A 21,907-nucleotide genomic window follows, 5' to 3' on the forward strand; every position below is an offset into this window, starting at 1 on the left:
CCCATCCGAGCCAAGAGATTCTCTTCCTGCCGCCTGAGGTTCTGGATGTAGAACTCTCAGTTACCTCTCCATCACCATGTCTGCCTGCACACCACCATGCTTTCTACCACGATAACAATGGACTAAACCTCTGAACCTGCAAGCAAGCCTCAATTCAATGTTTTCCTTTCTAAGAGTTGCCATGGTCATATGTCTCTTCATAGTAATAGAACACTGACTAAGACAGCATCCAAATCACTATCAACTCCTGTTCATGCTACTTCAAAATACGTCTAGGTTCTGACCACTTCTCCTTACCTCTACCATTGTGATGCTAGATGGATTCCCAACTATCTCTTTCCCGGATCACTGTAGCTAGGTTAGATCAGGGTAGAAAAGACAGGGGTATGACCCATGCAGGATGGGGAGTTGGGAGGCAGGTGCAGCAAGGCTGCAAAAGTTGCCTCAGCCTCCTACAGGGCTGCTTTTTGCCTGCTGACAATTCAAGTACAACCAGATGTCCTAACTGGATGGGTGGCTGCATCCGGGAAGCAAGAGTGATGCCAGAGGGGTGAAGCTGAAAATGAACATGACAGAGGAATGAATGGAGGAAAGACAAGCAGAGCTTGGGGTAAGATGAATCCAGGGCCTGCAGAACTGCCCTGTTAATATAATAGTATTCCATTCAGGTAAAGGCTATAAATTATAGTGTCTATCAAGCCAGGGGGTATAGCTCAGGGGTAGAGCATTTGACTGCAGATCAAGAGGTCCCTGGTTCAAATCCAGGTGCCCCCTATGGTGTCTTTTTGTTGTTGTTTTTTGCTTTCTTGATTCAGGTATATCCTCATTATCTTCGGCCATCCTTAACCCCATTTGTCAACCTGTCCCTTCTCTGCCAGACTCTTGCCCTCTCTTTGGAAATACTTTGAGCTTTGTGCTTCTTCTCCAGTACTGAGACACTCTTCCTGTCCTCTCCTTCAAGCTTTGCCGATTGTAGCAATCACAGACAACCTGAAGATGAAACCTAGTCATTAAGTACATGAAATTTAATAGGAATAATGATTATGTTAAGAAAGTTGAGAATAAAGCTACAAAGAAAGCGGTACTGGGTTCTGCAGGCAAGGGGCCCACACAAGTTCAGAGTTGGAAGGGACTCCCCTCTGATGCAAAGGTTCATCTCACTTTGGGGAAAGGGTTTTTGTTTGCGTTTTATTATTATTATTTTTAGGTTAACATACAAAGTAATGGGATTCATTATGGCGTCTATATTCATGGATAATTATACTTTGTTCTCATCCCACACCCTACTGCCTTCTACTGTGTTCCCTTTCTTCCACCAGCTTAGTTGTAACCTCCTGGTTTCTTATCACATGTCCCTTTACCCTCTTCATTTCTCCCCCCTTAGGATGGCTTCCTCACTTCTCATGATCCCTTTCTCTGTCTCTCTGTCTCTCTGTCTGTGTCTCTGTCTCTCACACATACGACATTCCTGAAAATGTCATGATTTCATTTATTCTGCATGGCTGAATAAAGCCTCATAGTCTTCTCATCCATTCACATCCAGCTGGGGGCAGGGGTGGTATTAGCGAATTACCAGCCATTCTTGGTCACAGCTTCTCAGCAAGCAGGAACTAGCCTGTATAGATTACGTGAACCTCGAGAAAGTGAGACCAGGGGCTGCAGTATTCCCAGGAAGGGTCCAGGAATCAAGTGCTTCAGTGGAGCAGGCTGAGTCTGGCAGGCAGAGGATGGTTACAAGGCTGGCTCAGGCTGTGAGGTCTCCAAGGGACTTCCTTCTTTGGGTATGCACCTGGACAGAGTACCAGCAGAAATGAGTGTACACTACTGAACAACCATCCCCAACCAGGAAGGCAGGCGTTCCTGGGGAGGTTAGCAAGCTACCCTGTTCCTCGTCCATCCTTGTAGCAACGACTGTCAACGTCATGCTGTCTTGAACCAGGTTCATTATGGCAGAGTAAACATGGAAGGGTGATTGACAGCTGAGAATCACAGACTGATAGTGGCTGAAGCATGAATTGTTTGCTTTGGTCAATGGGTGTTCAAAGATGTGATACAGGCAGGACATGAGGCCAGTTGGTAAGACTGTCATCTGGCACTTCCATGGTTATCATGACATCTGCTTGTCCTGTGAATTGGTACAGCAGCTCCAAGCTATGGAACTAACTGGAAACAAAATGGAGTCACTTATGCCAAATCCTAATGAAAAGGAGTGAGGAGGCCATATAGAAGGGTTATCACACATACCCATGCCTGTGACTGAAAGTACAGCAAGGTCTTTCTGAATTCACAACCTTGCATGAAGCACACTGAGACCTTACACAGGAAATACTTCTGGGCAGATACCTGTCCAGTGTCTCCCTGTTCAACTGTGGACAGGCACCACCTCATCACAAGCCCCTGTCTTTGATACTTGGATAATTGTTTCAAATAGTGTATGTAACCTCAATTTCCCTTGCTCACCTGAGTGTGCCCTGGGCTGTCAGATCCTGTGTATCCTGGATTCTAATTTCTCTTCTATTTCTGAACAAACTCATTTCTATGTCACCATTTCTGGTTGACAAAAAGCCCAGTCTAGATCATTCTATTCACATCCCAGCTGCAGACTCACGGGCATCATGACAGATGGGTGTGTTTTGTGACACCAGACTTCCTCGTGGCTTGTTGTACAACATCCCTGTGACTAAGACTGCCAAATGCTGAAATGGCTGTGTGGAGGGGTTCTTGCTGGGACACATCCCAAAATACATGGCTTTCTGTGCAGTGGTGCGTGGTAAGCAATCTGTTCTATCAGCTGCAGGAATGATGAGGAAGCTACTGTTGAGGGCAGGAAGACAGCACCCTGTGAAAGCCTGGAAAGCAGAAAATGTCCTTGATGGTGAGACCTGGGGAGGGGATGTTGGGCAAAAGCCTCAATGCATGAGCTACTTGCTGTAGGCTGCATTTGGCAAGGGGTCCTAAAAAAGATCTGAGCTCAGATGAGAACTGGCTTGCTTTGTAAGCAGAATTCAAAGATGGTATGGATTACTCAGAAATTGCGTAGTTGGGAAAATACAGTTGATGTATTCAAAATTACTGTATTACCAAGGAAACTTGGTGCCTTCCACAGATACAACCTCAGGGAAAAGACCAACTCAACTGTGTAGCTTAAAAACCCCTTTTCAAGACTATGACATCACCAAGGTGGTACCAGCTAGATCCTCTCATTGGACAGGTGTTCCTAGGAAGATGAAGAGTATGATCCCATAGAAACTTGATGTGCCCAAATACTTACAACTGAGCCAGGGAAAAACAGTATCAAAGAGGAGTGTGGTGGTTGCTGTTGGGGATAGAACCAAATTCATAAGCAACCCACGAGTTTCCTGAGAGCCTGTATAAGGCAGGCTTCTGTGCTTCTGTGTCCAAATATCCTAGGAAGGCATCTTGACGGAGGGAGGTTTGTTCTGCTTATGATTCACGGGCTTTCTGTTATCATGACAGGAATGGAAAGCATGAGCAGAGCAGAATATTTGATATCATGGTGGCCAGAGAACAGGAATGCAGGAAGGTGCCAGGGCAAGATATAATGCCCAGGACGTGCCCTATGACCCACTTCCTACAGCGTGGTCCCACTACCCATGTTTCAGCACCTTCCACTAACTCCATCCTATGGTGAGTTCATGGAGGGGTGAATCCTTCTTTAGGTCAGAGCCTCCATGATCTCTGGGGACCGCCTCATGGTCAGCCTCAGAGCTGAATTAACTAATGTCCTGGCATTTTCTCCATCCCTTCAAGCTGACAGTTAAGATCCACCACCACAGGCTGTATTTCCAGAAGCATGAGCAAACTAGACAAAAGGAGTAAGGACAGCAGAGGTGAAAAGACCTCTGAGCCTGTAGATTCTACAGGGGGAGCAGCTGAAAGTGTTGCCCAGCCATCCGAAAGCACGTAGTTTTCTACAACCTCCTCAGAAATTGTGAAGACAGATGGTGGATTTTCAGTGTGGAGCCAAGTGTCATGCAGAACATGATGGGAACTACTTCAGTGGCATGTTCAGAGCCTAATCAGGGAACATCCTGAATCCCAGGATGCTTACCTGTTGGTCTGGGTCTCCTAGTTGGGAGGTAATTTGTTATATTAGATGGTTTTGTGGGATGCTGGAGTATACTGAAGGTGGCATATAGAAGAGGAGTCACACTGTGGGAGAGGTAACAGGCACTGTGACTACTTCTGCATAGAGCTAAGTTTCTGTGAATTGCATCTGTGACCTTGTGCACTTCCATGTTGCTGGATCTTTAGGCACAGGTATTTTGCAGTAAGTCTGTTCTGGCACAACCTCTGTGTTTGGGGTCCAGGAGGGACAGAAATTTTGTCTTTTAAGTTCATAGATGTGGAAATCAAGAAGTTCCACCAGGATTTACCATAGACCTCAATCCTGGACCATGATTAGTCAAGGCTTTGGGAGAGCTGGCCTCTTTCCAGATCTCCCCACGAGAGGAGGACATGCTTCCTAGCCACTGTCTAGGGCTCTGTCCTGTGACTCGATTTCCCCATAAGGTGGCAGCATGTGATACAGAAGAGGCTTGACACCTGCACACCTGGCTGGGCATCCTCATGTGCACTTCTGTCATGGTCATGAAGGGGTTTTCCCACCAGCTGTTTGTCCTCCACCAGGGACCACAGAATGAACATAGAGGAGCAGACTGAGCAGAGATTTCTTCAAAAGTTAGGCACAGTCATCACCTTACTCCTCAGGAAACTAAAATTTCCTTTGCACCTGCCTCTCTGTATGAAGAATATCTTTTAGCTCTTCCAGACTCCACAGCAGAAACAAATCCAGACACAGGGACCCTGCTTCAGAACTTGAAACAACAGTTTCCTAGGGTATGGGCTGAGACACATCCTCCAGGGTTGACAGCACACCACCCACCAGTTGTGGTAAATCTCTTGGCTACATCCACACTCTTAAGGGTCTGGCAATATCCTATGAACCAAAAGTCTAGACTTCCCATATCAAGAGGCTGTTAGAAGCTAACGTCCTAGCCGGGCGGTGGTGGCACACCTTTAATCCCAGCACTTGGGAGGCAGAGCCAGGAAGATCTTTGTGAGTTTGAGGCTAGCCTGGTTTACAGAGCGAGATCCAGGAAAGGCGCAAAACTACACAGAGAAACCCTGTCCCGAAAAACCAAAAAAAAAAAAAAAAAAGAAGCTAACATCCTTACCCTATGCCGGATTAACAGAACATGAGCAGAGAGAAAGCATCTTTTCCTATCCAACTCCCTTGCAGGCCACATACCCATTCCTACCCTCAATCTGCTGATATAAGAAACTAGTGATAGATGGGTATACACCATAAAGATCTACAGTATAGCCGACTGATTGTCTTTTATGTACAAAAGTTTAGGTTTGAGATTCATTGTAAGATTAACTTTCAAGATAGGCAGTAGAATTCTTGCTTGGTAATGTGTATTTTTATTTTATGTGTATGAGTGTTTGCCTGCATGTATTTCTCTGTGGATCAAGACTGTGCCAGGTTATTGTGGAGGCCAGAAGGGGTGTCAAATACCTAGAAACTGGAGTACTTGATGGTTGTGAGTTGCCATGTTGATGCTGGGAACCAAACCTGGGTCCTTTGCGAGGGTAACCATTGCTCTGAACTTCTGAGCTGTCGCTCAAGCTCTGATAGTGTGCTCTTTTAAAAGCTCTTAACTGGCTGGTCTTTAGAGGTTGTGTTATGGGGGGATGTGCTGAATTGGAGGTTATGCAGCCTGGCTGAATCCTCTCAATTAGCAGCACTTGGGGGCAATGGGAATCTTAACATTGGTGGGGAGGTATCCCAATTCCCTCCAAGTATCCACCCTAAATTCCACGATCCTAAATGACAGGAAACTTTCACTGGGATTTACAACACTGTGTGATGCTAAATGATATTATGGTGAACATCAGTGATGCTCAACTCATCTGTCATCTGTGACTGAGGGACATGATGTGGATTTAGACATAGATGGTAGAAGTGTATAACTGGCCAATAATTGGAATCTGAGGGCAGAACCTAGGCCATGGGGAAACGGTGACCAACTGGAGTGGTCCAGCACTGCTGGGGTAGTGGTGGCAAGCCATCATGTAGGGACTCAACTCCCTGAAGTAAGCTTAGAGTTGATGGATGCCCACCACAACACTGGCTGTTTCCGAGTAAGCACTTGGCAGATCACAGCCCCGATTCCAATTCCCACACTCCCTAGCTACACTTATTTTTGCTCAAGAAACATGGTGTTAGGAATAGATTTCCCTTGACCTCTTGAGCCGGAGGGCTGAATCCTCCTACAAGGATGAAGGAGAGGGTAAGCAGGTGTGTAGCTGCTTCCCTGGATGGAAACATTCTCTGGAAGGGGAAGGAAGGGGACTTAGAAGGCTCATGAAAGTCACAAGACCCACAGCTCCCCCCCCCCCCAGAGGTCCTATAAGAGGGAGGGAGGTCTTCGGTGGTGCAGCTGCCTGCAAGGTGCTCATGGGATTCCAGTGAGGCAGACCTCATGAGCAGTCAGCCAGGCTGGGCTGGCTCTGTTGGTGAAGATGGCCCATGTCCCTGTAAGTAACCCAAGGAAAGGTGGCTGTGAGTCAGCATCATCTGAGGGACTCGTTTCTTTGGTCTGCGTGTCCTCTCTGTCTGAGGTGAGCAGGAACAGGAGCTCAGCAGTGGTCAGGTTGACCTACCCTCCTCCCCGACGGTTCTGCACCAGCATGCCCCTCCCACCCTACCCCTTCAGGCCTGTTCAGTCCTGTCTCGCTCTCTTGAGTGTGTAGTTCTTTTATGGTTTTTCATTTTTCTCTTTGTGCCCCCAGCATGTGAACCCTCTGTCCACATTTTGAGGATGGCAATGGTGTGAGCAGAGAGGACTCTCATTGGAGCATTGGAAGCCAGAGTGGAGGGCAACCTTATCCCCTTGTCTTCTGCCCACACAGGTGCCCCCAACTCAGTGTAAGTGAGTGATGCAGATGCAGAGTCGGCTTAACATTTTACACACTGAGTTCTCAAGTCACAACTGAGAGGTTCAGAGCAGACACAGTATTTACACCAGAACCGTATTTCCCAGCTAATCAACATAATCAGATCAGTTATCACTCAGGAAGAAAACACTCATTTTCTCATTGTCAGCATTCAGGCATCTGTACTGGCCTGCCCTTAGGGTCCTGACAGGATAGACCTCAGCTGCAGCCACTAAGGGCACCCCCTGTGCGCAGTTCTGTTATAAAAGGCAGGCCTTGCCCACCTCCCATCTCTTTCTATTCGTCTTCTTTCACTGTCGTCTCTAGGGGCCGGACTCTACCCCCAACTCTTCCCCTTTCCTCCTCTCCCCTCGATAAATCTCCCATGTGGGCCCTGTTGTAGGGTGTGAATCCTTCCTGCTTTTTTTTTTTTTTTTTTTGAGCTGAGGATCGAACCTAGGGCCTTACGCTTGCTAGGCAAGCGCTCTACCACTGAGCTAAATCCCCAACCCCTCCTTCCTGCTTTTTAAAAATACAACACTCATCGTCTCTTGAAGCCATAGGGTAGATTTGGGTTTTAGCTTCCCTGACATTCTCCACAGTTCCTTGCCCCAGGAAAATGATCCTTTCCTGCAATCTTGGGATCTGTGGTCTTTTGAACTGATAGTTCTCAGGATAGGGGCCAAAAAGAAGAACTCTCAAAGGAAGGCCCCATTTCAGTACATCCTGAGGTCTGAACTCTGGATACACCAATAGCTATCCTGTCTGCCTGCCCCCCACTCTTCCAGCTGAGTTGATGAGCCAGTGTGGGGTGGAAACCTCAGGTAAGGTGCCTGACTTTCAAGTCCAGAACTAGAGACTCCCATTCCCACTTCATCGCTTTCCTGAGGGTTAGACCTTTCCTTCAGGATGCTTATTCCATATGATGCATTGAAGGGTTCAAAAAACACAAACAAACAAACAAACAAACCAAACCAAACCAAAACAAAACAAAACAAAAAACCCCGGGAAGTAAGAGGGAGCAGAAAAGAGGTAATGGGGTCATTCATTTTCTTGTCCTGTGTGATCCATACAGAGGCCCTTGAAATGGACTCTGCTTATGATTTGGTCATGAATCAGGTGTGCTTTGTCTGGACATGATTTTAACCCTCATCACCTTCCCTCCACATCTATGCCAGGGAAATGAGCAGATGAAATCAATGTCTTTAAACTGTCAAGAAGTCAGAGTCATCTACTGAGCTTGTTTGGTCCACCCACAGGACCCTTTTGAACACACTCTGATTAGGGGTTCTCAGGTAGACTGTTAGCTTTGCCTAGCCCTACCCACATCCAAAGCAAACCCTTTGAGCCTAACCCCTGGTGAGTCTAAGGATGTTTTAAATGCAGACCTCCGGGAGTTGATCCTCTTGCTTAGTTGGGAACTATGGGCAGGAAGGTCAAGAGGAGACAGCAGTTAGGCATGTAGAGGTGACTCAGGCATGAACCTCATAAAAGGGAGCGATGATGGCAAAACACTGGCAAGTGTACATGCCAGGACTGTGACATGTAGGCAGTGTCCATATGGGGTTTAGATTGCTTATTAGAGGTGCACATAAAAAGGTGGGGGCATAGCTCAGGGGTAGAGCATTTGACTGCAGATCAAGAGGTCCCTGGTTCAAATCCAGGTGCTCCCTTGCTAGAGTCTCTTTTTACATGCAAGAAAGCAAAACTGAAGTAGCCATTAACGTGGAGTCAATTAAAAGTCATTATCACTCATTGGCCCTTACCCCTCCCCCCCCCATGGTGCCCTAGGTGCACATGCAGGTCACTGTCACTCAAACAGTGGCAAAGACTGTGACCTTGAAGCTCCTTCACTGCAGGAAATCCATCCCACAGGAGGCTTGTGGGATAGAGGAAGTGGCTCCTGTCTCTTGCCAGTTTTCCTTATCAGTTCTGTGAAGCCTTGACAGATTCCCAAGATGCTTTCCACACTCTTCACTTCCAGTGGCCTCTGCCTAGGCTCCTGCCACTTTTGTAGCTATGCTTTGGTTCATGGACTTGCCTCTTATTTGAATTCTGAATAACGAGAACAATATCATACTTGTCTCTATGTACTCGAAATGGATGACAGAGACCAACACCTAAAGAGTCCCATGAGTGTTTGTTCGGTGAATGGACGATGGAGTGAAATGAGTGGAGGAAGCTCTCCACACTTCGTGTGTTGGGCTGCATGTGTGGTTCACAGAAGCCCCTAAACCAGCAGCTCCTGCTCTGACTACCACGTGTGGCCTGAGAGGAAATGCCACTGTTGGATACACTTTTCCTCACTACATCTCAAGACAGAGGGGCTTCAATAGTTAAAGAGAGAATGAAGGGAGGGCTGGCTGTAGTGCAGAGAGCTTGCCAGTGCCTAGAACATGTACAGATCTTGGAGTGTAAGTGCGCAGCTAGTTTTGGTATGGTGCCATGGATGAAAAAGTGCTGATGAGGGGTTATACCTAAGTGGGGGGCATAGCTAAGGAGTAGCGCATTTGACTACAGATCAAGAGGTCCCTGGTTCAAATCTAGGTGCCCCTCCCCTTTCCCTCAATGTATGCAATGCTGGTTTTCCTACACTGACTTATCCTCTAAGACAGAGAGAGGAGTGGAAGGTTGGGCTTTTATTAGAAGGTCGTTGTCTATTTCTTCTAACCTGAGTTCTGTCTATAAGGCCAGGGGCCAGTTACTCTTTGGCTCAGTCCTGGAGGGGATGGGGTCCTGCATCTGATTAAGGAGACAACAGTGGCAGATGTATGGATGGGGGTATGTTAGCCACAGCTGTCCACAGAAAATATGACAGACTGTGTGTGTGTGTGTGTGTGTGTGTGTGTGTGTGTGTGTGCTTGTGTGTCTATGAAGAGAGTTTTAAGGAGTGGCCATTTTCTTTTTTCTTTGAAGATCTATTCTTTTTTTAATCTTATGTTTAGGTGTTTTGCCTATATGTATATCTGTGCACCACATGCATGCAGTGCCCACAGAGAACAGAAAAGGGCATTGGATCCCCTGGAACTGAAATTGCAGGCTATTGTCAGCTGCTATGTGGGTCCTCTGAAAGAGCAGGCAGTGCTCTTAACTGCTGAGCCCTTAATTCTGTTTCAAACTTAATTCTGATGTGTGCAGGATGGACACCAGGAAGAAGTGACAGAGAAGACAGAGTTACGTATAACTGCAGGCCAAATTCCTTCTACCACAGAGACACCAGTCTTTCCTCCTGAGTTTAGAAGTGCAGGAGGAGGCCCACTCACATTGTGAAGAGTTTTTACTGATTGAAACGTGGCTTATAACCAAAATGTATCTTCACAGCTAACATGGATGTGTTTGGCTAAACATCTGTGCACATGGCCCCACCAAAGGGTTACATAAAATTAACCAGCACAAAAGATATCGTCTTAATCTTGGCCAATGCCATGCTCTTGAGTAAACCTATAAGTATTAAGTAAATCACACAGAGAGGTGAGAATAATCCTGGATAAGATATGGGGGTTCATCAATACCAGAGAGAGAGAGAGAGAGAGAGAGAGAGAGAGAGAGAGAGAGAGAGAGAGATGGACCATCAGGACCAGAGGCTGAGGCCAGTATTCACTGTGAAACCAAACAGAGGGACGCTCATGGCTTGAGGCAGAGACTTCAAACACCAGCCTGTACCAGCTGATTGGTTCCCACAGTGCTGAACCGTGAGCATGAGGATAAGTGTGTACTGTGGATGCAGTTGAACTTAAACTTGGGATGACTATTGTGGAGGTGCTGGCTGCCTCAGCTGTGATCCCCATCCTAGCACCAAACTGGGTGCATCAGGGACTGACTAAGTGGAGGAGGAGACTTTAGTTGATCCAAGGAATTCAGAATATGCATACAGGGTATAAATGAGACTGTCAGACACAGGAGGGGCCACTGAGGATTAGGAACGCAAACTCATGGTTGCAAATAGCATGTTGTCTCAGTCGCTGTCCTATTGCTGTGAAGAGACACTACAACCAAGACAATCCTTACAAAAGCGAGAATTTAACTGCTTCTAGCTTCAGAGGATTGGTTAGTTCATTATCATCATGGCAGGGAGCATGGCAGCTCATATGTAGGCATGGTGCTGGAGAAGTAGCTGAGAGCTACATCCTGATCTAAAGGCAGAGAGAGAGAGAGAGAGAGAGAGAGAGAGAGAGAGAGAGAGAGAGAGAGAGAGAAAGAGAGAGAGAGAGAGAGAGAGAGAGAGAGAGAGAGAAGGAGGAGGAGGAGGAGGAGGAGGAGGAGGAGGAGGAGAAGGAGGAGGAGAAGAGGAGAGGAGGGGAGAGGAGGGGAGAGGAGGGCTGGGCCGGGCCTGGTATAGTAGGTTTTTGAAACCTCAAAGCCCATCTCCAGTGACACACCTCTTTCCAAACAGTTCATCAACTGTGGACTAACCCAGAAAAGATGTGAGCCTAAGGGGGCCCATCTCATTCAAATCACCATGCATGTCTGATCAGCTGGAATTGGTTGATAATTCCTATAGTGTAAGAATGAAAAGAATTATAGTACATTAGAAAGTGAGGCGAGGTTATGAAGAAGAGTCAACAATAGAAACAGACAACAAACCCCTAAGAACATTACTGTGGAGCCAGAGTGAGGTGGACAGAGAACAGTAGGAACAGTGGGTTAAAGACAAGACTCCAGTAATGAAGGAGAGAGCAAGGCTTTAGTTCTGAATGGCTGTTCTCCGAAGTGAGGCTCCACAAGGCCACAGGGTGCTGGCCCAGAATGATTTTTACAAATGTAACAGGCCCCGAGACCTTAGCACAACTGACTCCATGATGGAAGTACATTCAGGTCATAAAACTCAGCATGTAGACAGTACCACTAACCAAAACCAAAACCAAGACCTAATCCATAAAAGTCCATAGTTCTAGGAAAGTCTTTAAATGTACTAAGCTTGTCTGCAGTTCTGGCTAACTGTTCTTGTGAACTGAAGAATGTTAACCCAGAAAATGATTAAAAGCTCACCCTGAGAAAGGGTTGGGGCTACACTGGGATCCTGAACACCCAGTGTAGTCACTGGTCACCTAATAAAACTTTCTATTGCCTTAAACTGGTGTCCAAGTCTTCTCTGTGGATACTCCAAAATACAAGTCCTGGGATGGGTCTACGAGAAGGACAGTGTAAGCTCAAGGTTAAAAAGAGACTCATCTGAAGGAGTCAGTCCATTGTGATTATTTCACTAAAAGTGAGGAAACTCACAATCACGTGGGTCCTTGTGTGTGGCAAAGCACAGGAAAGTGATGTGAATCCCAACAGGGAAAACAGGTGGAGGGTGTGACTCAGAGACAGGCATCTGAAGCCTTCTGTAAATGGTAAGTAAGAGGGAGGAAGGGGAGAGGAGGGGGTCAGGGATCCTCGGCCCTGGGCTGTTTGGTGCAGAGGCTCTTCACCATAAATGTGGACTCTGCTTATGTCACGAATCATGTGTTTTCTTTGGGCATGATTTTAACCACTGCCATTTCCCCCACATCTATACAATGCAAGGGAGCAGATTAAATCACTAGTCACAATCTGTCAGTGAGCCAGAGCCATTCCCTGAGCTTGTGTGAGATAGAGGTCATCCTCTGGTCCCCTTCCCAGAGAGTCTGGTTTAGTAGTTCTTAGGCAGGAGCAAAGGAATGTGCTTTTCTTTAGTACTGCCCAGGTTTATTTATCTCCAGATGTCAGCTGAGCAGTCAGACCTCTACATCTGGATCTTTTAGGTGAGTCTGAAAGATCTCTAGCACAGACCTCCAGGACTTAACGCCCATGTCTCAACTGGGAACTAGGGAAGGATGGTGATTGCCAGGAGGAAGTGGTAGTGAGGTGTACAGAGGCAGCTGAGGGCTGGGCATTCTAGGAGTAAGCAGATGATGGCAGAGCACTGGCAAGTATGCGTGCCAGATGGTGACTGTCAGGGAGTGGCCACACAGGTTTAGAATGTTTATTAGACATATATAAGCAGGTGGGGGTATAGCTCAGGGGTAGAGCATTTGACTGCAGATCAAGAGGTCCCCGGTTCAAATCCGGGTGCCCCCTACCTTTTCTTCCCATGAACACTGAATTGGCTGCATGCCCTTCAGGAGAGTCCCAGTCCCTTGAAAATTTATGTCATTCTTGTAGGGCTAAGGCTAGTTTTCATTGGCTCAGTTCTGATGGCGGCAGAATCCTGAGTCTGGTTAAGGAAGACAACAGTGGCAGATGTTTGAACTGGGCACATTGGTCATGGCTGCCCAGACAAAACAGAAGTGACACATTGTGTATGTGTGAATTTGTGTTTTTATGTGTTCACACAGAGATAGTCTAAGAAATGCCTGCACAACAAGCAGTAGGAAGTCTCATTTCTGCAGGGCAGAATACAGGATAGTACAGGATAGATACTTGGAAGAGGTGGCATGTTAAGGTCTTGAGGTCAAATTCTTTCTTCTTTAGGGACACCGCTCTTTCTTCCCAGGCCTTTAACTGTTACAGGAGGCCCACCCACCTTACAGAAGCTAATGGGCTTTACTTAAAATCTGCTGACTGAAGTTTGGGTGCCAACCAAAAATGCCTTCACAGCATCATCTTCATGGTGTTTGACCAAACATCTGGGCATCACAACCTCGCCAGCTGACAGCATGAATTATTCAGCACAAGAGATAATGCCTTGAGCTTATCAGTGATGTCTCAAAATAAGGCTGTGAGTGCTGAGGAAGTCAGAGAGGACAGATTTGGAAACATCCTGGGGCTGGCTGACTCAGGCAATGACATGGGCAGGGCCAGACACCAAGGCCAGTGTTCACTGTGTCATTCCAGCACAGGAAGGGCAAGAAGGCTGGCTGAAGGCCTGGTCCCATATTTCCTTAGGTCCTGTTTACTTTCCTGCCTCATCTTGAGGGCTTCATTGTCCTGCCAATGATGGCCTTCCATGTTTCTGTCAACCAGAGATAGGCTCTTATTTAAACAAAGTACTGCAACAAGGAAGATTCTCAGGGAAGTGCATAAAGTGAGGCTGGTCATCTGGCCTCACTGGGTCCAAAGAATGAAAATCCATGTTCTATTGATGGTAAGAGACACCATGACCAAACAGTGTATAAAAGGAAGCATTTAATTATGGCCCTGCTTACAGTTTCAGAGAGGGTGAGTCTATGACCACCATGATAGGGAGCAGAGTGGCAGCATGACACTGGAGCAGTAGTTTAGAAACTCACGTCTTATCTGTAAGTTGAAGGCAGAGAGAGGAAGGGGGGCTGGGCCTAGTGTGGGCTTTTGAAACCAAAGCCTACCCCCGGTGACACAACTCCCCTACAAGGGCACTCCCATAAGGTATCTCCTAATCCTTTCCAAACAGTTCCACTAACTGGGGACCACGCATTCAAACATGATCCCATGAGGGCCATTTTCACTCAAACCACCCCATACATTAGGTTCCAGGGGATGGAATGGAGAATCTCAGGTCTTCCAGAACAAGGTGAGTGATGCTAGCCCTCAGTTCCCCAGACCACTATGTAGGTTCCAGAGAGCACTGCCTGTGCCTGCTGACTCAACACAGGACATGCTCAAATATTACAATGCATGGCCTGGTCCTCATGCAGGCTAAAACACAGGGCCCTTTTCTGGTTGTACTGTTAGACTTTCTGGTTTCCAATTACTGCAGATGAAACACAGTCAAAACAGAGAGCAAAGGCTGATCCTCGACTGTCTGACTTCTGTGTTAGTGGCATCCACAGCTTCCCTGTTTTCCTTGCTGAAAATAGATGAGTGGTTAAGAAAGAATGGAACTCCAAATGTGACTCTGTGAGAGCATTGGGACAACTCAGATCTTAATCACACCAATAACTCTCTATAATCTCCCTGTCAGTCAACCATGGGGTAAGTCTTCCAGCTGAATGTCCTGTCCTCAAAGCCTTCTTCAGTCATTTACCTGGAAACTCTGTCTCAAGAAAATGAAATATCTTACTTGTCCCTGTGTTCACATGGACAGGGACTGACACCTACCAAGCTCCATGTTTGTTGAGTGAATAAATGACCAAGTGAAATAGGAGCACCTTCCTGAGGCCTTGTAGTATGAAAAAGGCTTTTCCAGCACTCAGTGTCAGGTTAGTTGAAGACCCAGGATGAGCTGCTCTTGTCTTGACCAGTGTGTGACTTAGAGGACGCTTACAGTGAGGTATCCTTTCCAGGTGCAAGGCTGGTGCCTTTGCCACACCCTTCAGGATGGGGGTGCAGAGAAGGACAGGTTGAGGTTGGAGAAAAGGGAAGGCAAGCTATAGTACAGAATGATTGCTAGTTTCTAGAACACAGAGAAGCCACAGTGGATTATAAACATGTAGGCAGGCTGGGTGCCATGCCATGGTTGAAGAGGTACTAATGAGAGGTTATATACAAGTGGGGGTATAGCTCAGGGGTAGAGCATTTGACTGCAGATCAAGAGGTCCCTGGTTCAAATCCAGGTGCCCCCTACCTTTTGTCACCAAAGTGTATCCTCTATTGTTTTCCTTTTAGATCAGGGCACCTGGAAGAGAATGATGAAGCACATCAAACTCCAATCCACAGTATAGGACAGACTTGATATCACTCAGGGACTTAGATGTACTTGTTAGAGGTTTTAAGACATATATCCTTGCTTCATCTAGCCCTCAGGTTCTGCTCTGTTCCAGGAATTTCTGGGGTTGTTGAAAAGCTCCCAGAGAGATGCTGGAGATCTGCAGATGAAGCTGGTCATCTCTTCTCCTACCTTCTGGGCTGCTGCATCGTTTCCCTGGCAGTGGAGTGGCTCTCAGGTTTCTGATCCCACTATGCTAGGCTGCAGGTCAGAGGCCCTGGACCTTAGCTCTGTATCTCAAATCTGGAGCTCCTTCCCTGGGCCACCGAAGATTTACTGGCCACATGCACTTATGCCTTACCCTACCCAGACCTGGGACTAGGGGAAGAACAGGATTGTAGGATGCTCTCTAGGATAGAATCCCAGGGAGAGATGGTGATAGATGTCACCTAGGGCTTCTTAGAGGACTGACCTGAACTTCCAGGCCTCTTTCTCTCAGCCCTACATGCTAACAGGCTAAGACTCATAGGCAAGAAAAGAAAAGCAGAGTCACATCAATGAGTAGAAACAACAAGACCTGGATTAGAGTCTTGATCTGTCCTTAAAAGCTCACCTCTATTGTGTATATGTACCACATTTTCTTAATCCAGTCTTCAGCTGAGGGGCATCTAGGTTGTTTCCAGGTTCTGGCTATTACAAATAATGCTGCTATGAACATAGTTGAGCACATGTCCTTATGGTATGATTGAGTATTCCTTGGGTATATGCCCAAGAGTGGTATAGCTGGGTCTTGAGGTAGATTGATTCCCAATTTTCTGAGAAACTGCTATACTGATTTCCAAAGTGGCTGTACCAGTTTGCACTCCCACCAAGAGTGGAGGAATGTTCCCCTTGCTCCACATAACCTCCAACATAAGCTGTCTTCGGTGCTTTTGATCTTAGCTATTCTGACAGGTGTAAGATGGTATCTCAGAGTCGTTTTGATTTGCATTTCCCTGATAATTAAGGATGATGAGCAATTCCTTAAATGTCTTTAAGCCATTTGAAATTCTTCCTTTGAGAATTCTGTTTAGCTCTATAGTCCATTTTTTAATTGGATTGTTCATTATTTTGATGTCTAGTTTCTTGAGTTCTTTATATATTTTAGAGATCAGCCCTCTGTCAGATGTGGAGTTGGTGAAAATCTTTTCCCATTCTGTAGGCTGTCATTTTGTCTTATTTGGAGTACTACTCAGCAGAAAAAAACAATGACATCATGAGGTTTGCAGGCAAATGGATGGAACTAGAAAATATCATCCTGAGTGAGATAAGCCAGACTCAGAAGGACAAACATCATATGTACCCACTCATAAGTGGATACTAGATATAAAGCAAAGGGTAACCAGGCAACAACCCACAACTCCAGAGAAGCTAACTAACAGGGAAGACCCAAAGAGGGACACATGGACCACCCTGGGAAGGGGAAATACATGAGATCTCCATGAGTAAACTGGAGATGAGGGGTGGGCAATGGAGGGTAGGGGATAGGGGATGAGAGAATAAGGGAATGGGATGGTTGAACTGGAACAGGGAGGGAGAGGAATGCAATGAAAGAGATACCATGATAGAGAGAGATATCATGGGGATAGAGAGAAACCCGGTGCTAGGGAAGTTGCCAGGAATCCCCAAGGATGACCCCAGCCTGGACTACTAGCAATAGTGGAGAGGGTGACTGAACTGAACTGGCTTGCCCCAGAGATCAGACCAGTGAACACCCTATCTGTCATCACAGAACTTTTCTCCAATGACTGATGGAAGCAGATGCAGAGATCCACAGCCAATCACTAGACAGAGCTCCAGGAGTCCAGTCAAAGAGAGAGAAGAGGGATTCTATGAGCAATGCATCAGGATCATGATGGGGAAACATGCAGGGATGACCAAACCAAATTAGAGGGAACTCATGAAAGCTGGATCAATGGCTGTGGAGCCTGCATGGGACTAGACTAGGCCCTTTGCATGGTTAGACAGTTGCGTAGCTTGATCTGCTTGGGAGGCTTCCTGGTGGTAGGATCAGAATCCATCTCTGGTGCATGAGTGGGCTTTTTGGAGCCCACTATGATAGGACACCTCATGCAGCCTTGAGGCAGGGGGAAGGGCTTGGACTTGTTTCTACTGACTGTGCCTCCACATGGGAGGCCTTGCCTTCTTGTGGGAGGGAGTGGGGAGTTGGTTGGGAGGGGAGGCTGGAGGGGGCGGGAGGAGGGAAGAGGGGAATCTTTCATTAATGTGTAAAATGAATGAAAAAAAATTTCTTAATTAAAGAAAAAAGCTCACCTCACTATCTAGTCACAATCTAAGGACTCTGCAAATGCCTGGCACCCTCTATATGCAGCACTCCACAGCCATAGACATCATGGGAATGTTTCCTCAAAGACTTGAAGATGAATGTGAGGCCTGGCTCTCCTTCTGGGCCAACCATCACAGTTTTAAATGAGGGAGATGCTCATGACAGAGGGTGTACCTGCATGGGAATAAAGATTTACAGGCTCCATCTCATAGCTCCTGCACCTGAGTAGGGCAAGGACTTTTTTTTTTGTTTTTGTTTTAACAAGATCTTCTCATGATCCCAGGGAGAACTGCGAACCTCCAAATTTGTTTGGTGCCTGATAGTGTTGGCTTGAAAAAAGGTCATGATTATGAGACGTGTCTAAACATATTCACCCTATTAAAAACAGGGTTGGGAATGAATCCCAACCTGGGCTCTTTCTACGAACCCAGCCTGGAGCCACAATATAACCTGTTAGCCACACCTGCTGCTCAGGCCCTGATGAGCTGGGTCTTCTGATGAAATGGTCTCAAAGACTCCAAGTTTAGTTGGTACCAGTCTCATTATACCCTGAAGGAAACAGATAGACTGATCTCAAAGGAGACAGACAAACAGACACAGACACACACAGAACTTGTATCATGAACCTCTTGACCTCTTAAATGCTCTTCCATCAGTCAAGCAATTTCTCTCACTAGTGCTATTTAGCCACTCTGGGCTTCTCCTGTAATCCTCAGGGGTTCTGCCCATCAGTGGTTAGGTCCCATATTGTGGCCTACCCTCTGCATGCAAACTATTCCTCTTCTGGTCACCAGTTGCCTCCTGACCCCTCAGTTGAACACAGGAGAACGCCTATGTCCTGTCTAGTGCATTCTCTTCCTGTGTCCCCTGGGGACACTAGCTTTGAAATCATCTCTTGCTGGTATGGTGTGACCTCTGCTGCTGCCACCCTGGACTCTTTCCAGCCCATTATCCCCCTTTAGACCAATGCCTGGAATTTTGCTCTGTTATTCATGTTCTAGATTTTTCTTTTCTTTATCCCAAGGCCAAATTCTTGGCAGTGGTCTTCCTAGGCTGAGCTTGTGGGGAGCCTGATGCCAAACCTAGGGACCAATCTCATGGTCTCAGGAGGCCTCTTATCAGTAGGTCAGCACACTTGGAAGAACAGGGATTGGGTTGTCTTAGGATCCAAATGCAGATCCAAAGGGGTTTCTCAACTAAGAAGAAGGCTCCCCCACTGCTGCTGAGTCCCTGCCTAAGCCCCTCAAACTACAGGTTTACTATGCATCTTCCCCCCAAAGGCTTCATAACTGGAGGTTACATAGCATCTCTGCTGCAAAATCCAAGGTCAAGTTCAAACTTGTATAACAGAGGTCCTGATAGTTTGGAAGGCGTCCTAGGATGTGGTTATCCATTATGATAGACGGATCTTGGCACTGGTGGGTTGGACCAGAGATGCTAGATATTCTGTAAGAGGTTCTGCTTGTTGGATAGTCACATAAGAACATCAAAGTCTGACTCAAGCCACCAGATAGGGACAAGCACTGTGCAAGGCCAGTCTGCATCTGTACATCACTGGATTGGCCTTGCCTTCCTTTTGCCTCTTAGCATTAGAATGTTAAGTGTTGGGGGATCATAGCTGATTCAGGTGGCTAAAATGTTACAATATTAGGGGGTACCTGGATTTGAACCAGGGACCTCTTGATCTGCAGTCAAATGCTCTACCCCTGAGCTATACCCCCATCCTGATGTAACTTGTGATTAGCACTAATAACTAGGTAGCCCTCCTTCATTCTAAGACTATTAAGTATTGTGGTTTCCCCTCTCATCTCAGGCTCCCTTTGGTCTCTGGTGAACTGCTCTATTATGTGCAAGCTCCCCCTTCTCTGACTTTAAGGGGATTCCCCCAAAGCCTCCATTATCAGATCTAATGTTTCTCTTCCTTAGTACCATTTTAAAAAGATTTCAAGAACAAGGTATATGGTCCCTGAGATAGGGCTGAGGGACTCTTCTGGCAAAACTCTGGCTCCATAGCAGGACAAAACACACCGAAGGGTCTGTGCCTGCTCACAGCAGACAGAACGACACTACGTCTGACCTCCTCAGTTTCGGTCATGTTTCCATGCTGTCCTCCTGTTCTTCCTTTGGGAATGGGAATGTTTTCCGTATGCCACAGTATGGTGGCAGTACATAACTTGTATTTGATTTTACAGCTGAGAGTTTGTCTTGGATCTCAGAAGAGACTTTGGATGTGTGAGCAGTGTTGGGTCTGTTAAGATGATGAGGACTCTTGAAGTTGGACTGAGTGCTCTTTGTATTATTTACATGAGCCTGGGAGAAGCAGGGGAAGAAAGTTAGGGTTCTGTGGATACATCACAGGTTTCAATACTTGGCCCTCAGATGGTAGAACTGTTCTGGGAGGTTGTGGGACTTTTGATACACAAGCTCTAGCTGGCAGTCATAGGCCACTGGGTGATGTCTTGAAGGTTATAGTCTGTCCCTGTCTCCAAGTCCCCTCTTTCCACTTCCTGGTCTTCCATGATGTTCCTGCTGCCATGACCTCCACCATGCCTCCCTTGGTTTGCTGGACTGAAACCATGGGCCCAGATAAGTCTTCCCTTCCTTAAGTTGCCCCATCAGGCAGTTGGTCACAGTGATGAGAAAAGTAATGAACACAGATAATTGTAATTACCCCTACCATTCGCTGGTTGGAAAATGGCCACGATATTTATCATGGTGCCTACTAAGTTGGAGGAGTTGAAATTCAGGCTTTTTTTTTTTTTTGAGACAGGGTTTCAATGTGTAGCTTTGCACCTTTCCCGGAACTCACTCTGTAGCCCAGGCTGGCCTTGAACTCACAGAGATCCACCTGGCTCTGCCTCCCGAGTGCTAGGATTAAAGGTGTGTGCCACCACCGCCCGGCCAGGCATTGTTTTAAAAGAAGAAAAAAAAAATAGATACAAATAGGGGGCACCTGGATTTGAACCAGGGACCTCTTGGTCTACAGTCAAATGCTCTACTCCTGGGCCACACACCCTCCACTACTGTAAAGCATAATTAATATATTTTACTTCTAAAACTCCTCTAAGTTCATTTGTAACCTGTATTGTCACTTCAGGATAGGTCCTCTTCAAAGCTTCCAGGCCTGAGTCAAAAGTAGCTCATCAACCTCTCCCAAAACAGGAAGCAGGCTCCCCTCTTCAGAAGCCTTTGCCATAAATTAGAATTTAGAGTTCTCGGCCCTAAATGGTGTATCTATCTCAACTCCCTCCCCCCATAAGGCTCAGGAAGCATTATGGAAGAGAGTGTGGAAAGAATGTAAGAGCTGGAGGGTGGGGAGGGTGCTGTGAAATGCTGTCCTCTGGGCAAGATACAGTCACTGCACTCATGAACTCATAGGAGCTGTGGGTACCCGCACAAGACCTGCACAAGGTCAAGCCAGCAGAATCCAGCATGGATCGAGAAGGGGATTGTGAGGACCCACTCCTATCTGAGGAGCTATTGGCACTTGATGGAAATTGTGGAAGGGAGGGAGAGTTACTTTTCTTTGGTGGTGTAGCCACAGGTAGGTTGCCTGTTCTCTAGTAGGTGGCCTCACACCCCTTTGCATCCAGGGAGCACTAATCGGATTCTATGAGTGACTATAAAACAAAGAAGAGGGCATGAAGTTGGGAGAGGGACATGATGGGAGTAGATATGATCAAAATACATTGTAGGCATGTATACAATTCTCAAAGCATAAATAAAACAGTTTTGTGTAAAAAAGAAGGCATATACTTTGCACTGAAACTACAGGAAAGGTGGCTGAAAGGTGAGACCCTGCTGCTCACAGTTTTTGATATATAAAACTGAAGACTCATTGGGAAGATTTCCCTATAACAGAGAAAGCCAATGTGGTGTCCTGCTGGTAAAGGACTGCCTAAGGAAGTGCTTTCCTGATTCAGCTAACTGGACTCTGAAGATTCTAGTCCTAGAGGCGCCCAACTGCTACTCAAGCTAGCAGCAAAACTTGATATCATCCATGGTTCTAGTTTTTCAGGCATGCAGAAGGCAAGGGTTGTAGGGTCATGGAAGCTTGCACTCATAAGGAAAGGAAAGCCATTGTAAGGAAA

General features: G+C 46.6%; 5 non-coding genes across 5 annotated transcripts; 4 read left to right on the forward strand and 1 right to left on the reverse strand.

The window, feature by feature from the left end:
* Nucleotides 1-702: 702 nt before the first annotated feature.
* Nucleotides 703-774, forward strand: Trnac-gca (transfer RNA cysteine (anticodon GCA)). The gene has a single exon. It is a non-coding gene; the product is annotated as a tRNA-Cys (tRNA).
* A 7,790-nt stretch (nt 775-8,564) lies between these two features.
* Trnac-gca (transfer RNA cysteine (anticodon GCA)) lies at nt 8,565-8,636 on the forward strand. The gene has a single exon. It is a non-coding gene; the product is annotated as a tRNA-Cys (tRNA).
* A 4,297-nt stretch (nt 8,637-12,933) lies between these two features.
* On the forward strand, nt 12,934-13,005 carry Trnac-gca (transfer RNA cysteine (anticodon GCA)). The gene has a single exon. It is a non-coding gene; the product is annotated as a tRNA-Cys (tRNA).
* A 2,330-nt stretch (nt 13,006-15,335) lies between these two features.
* Trnac-gca (transfer RNA cysteine (anticodon GCA)) lies at nt 15,336-15,407 on the forward strand. Its single transcript has one exon. It is a non-coding gene; the product is annotated as a tRNA-Cys (tRNA).
* Nucleotides 15,408-19,465: 4,058 nt separating this feature from the next.
* On the reverse strand, nt 19,466-19,537 carry Trnac-gca (transfer RNA cysteine (anticodon GCA)). The gene has a single exon. It is a non-coding gene; the product is annotated as a tRNA-Cys (tRNA).
* Nucleotides 19,538-21,907: the final 2,370 nt, after the last annotated feature.

The sequence above is a fragment of the Peromyscus eremicus genome, chromosome 3 (assembly GCF_949786415.1).
Source record: "Peromyscus eremicus chromosome 3, PerEre_H2_v1, whole genome shotgun sequence".
In the NCBI taxonomy this organism is placed as follows: Eukaryota; Metazoa; Chordata; class Mammalia; order Rodentia; family Cricetidae; genus Peromyscus; species Peromyscus eremicus.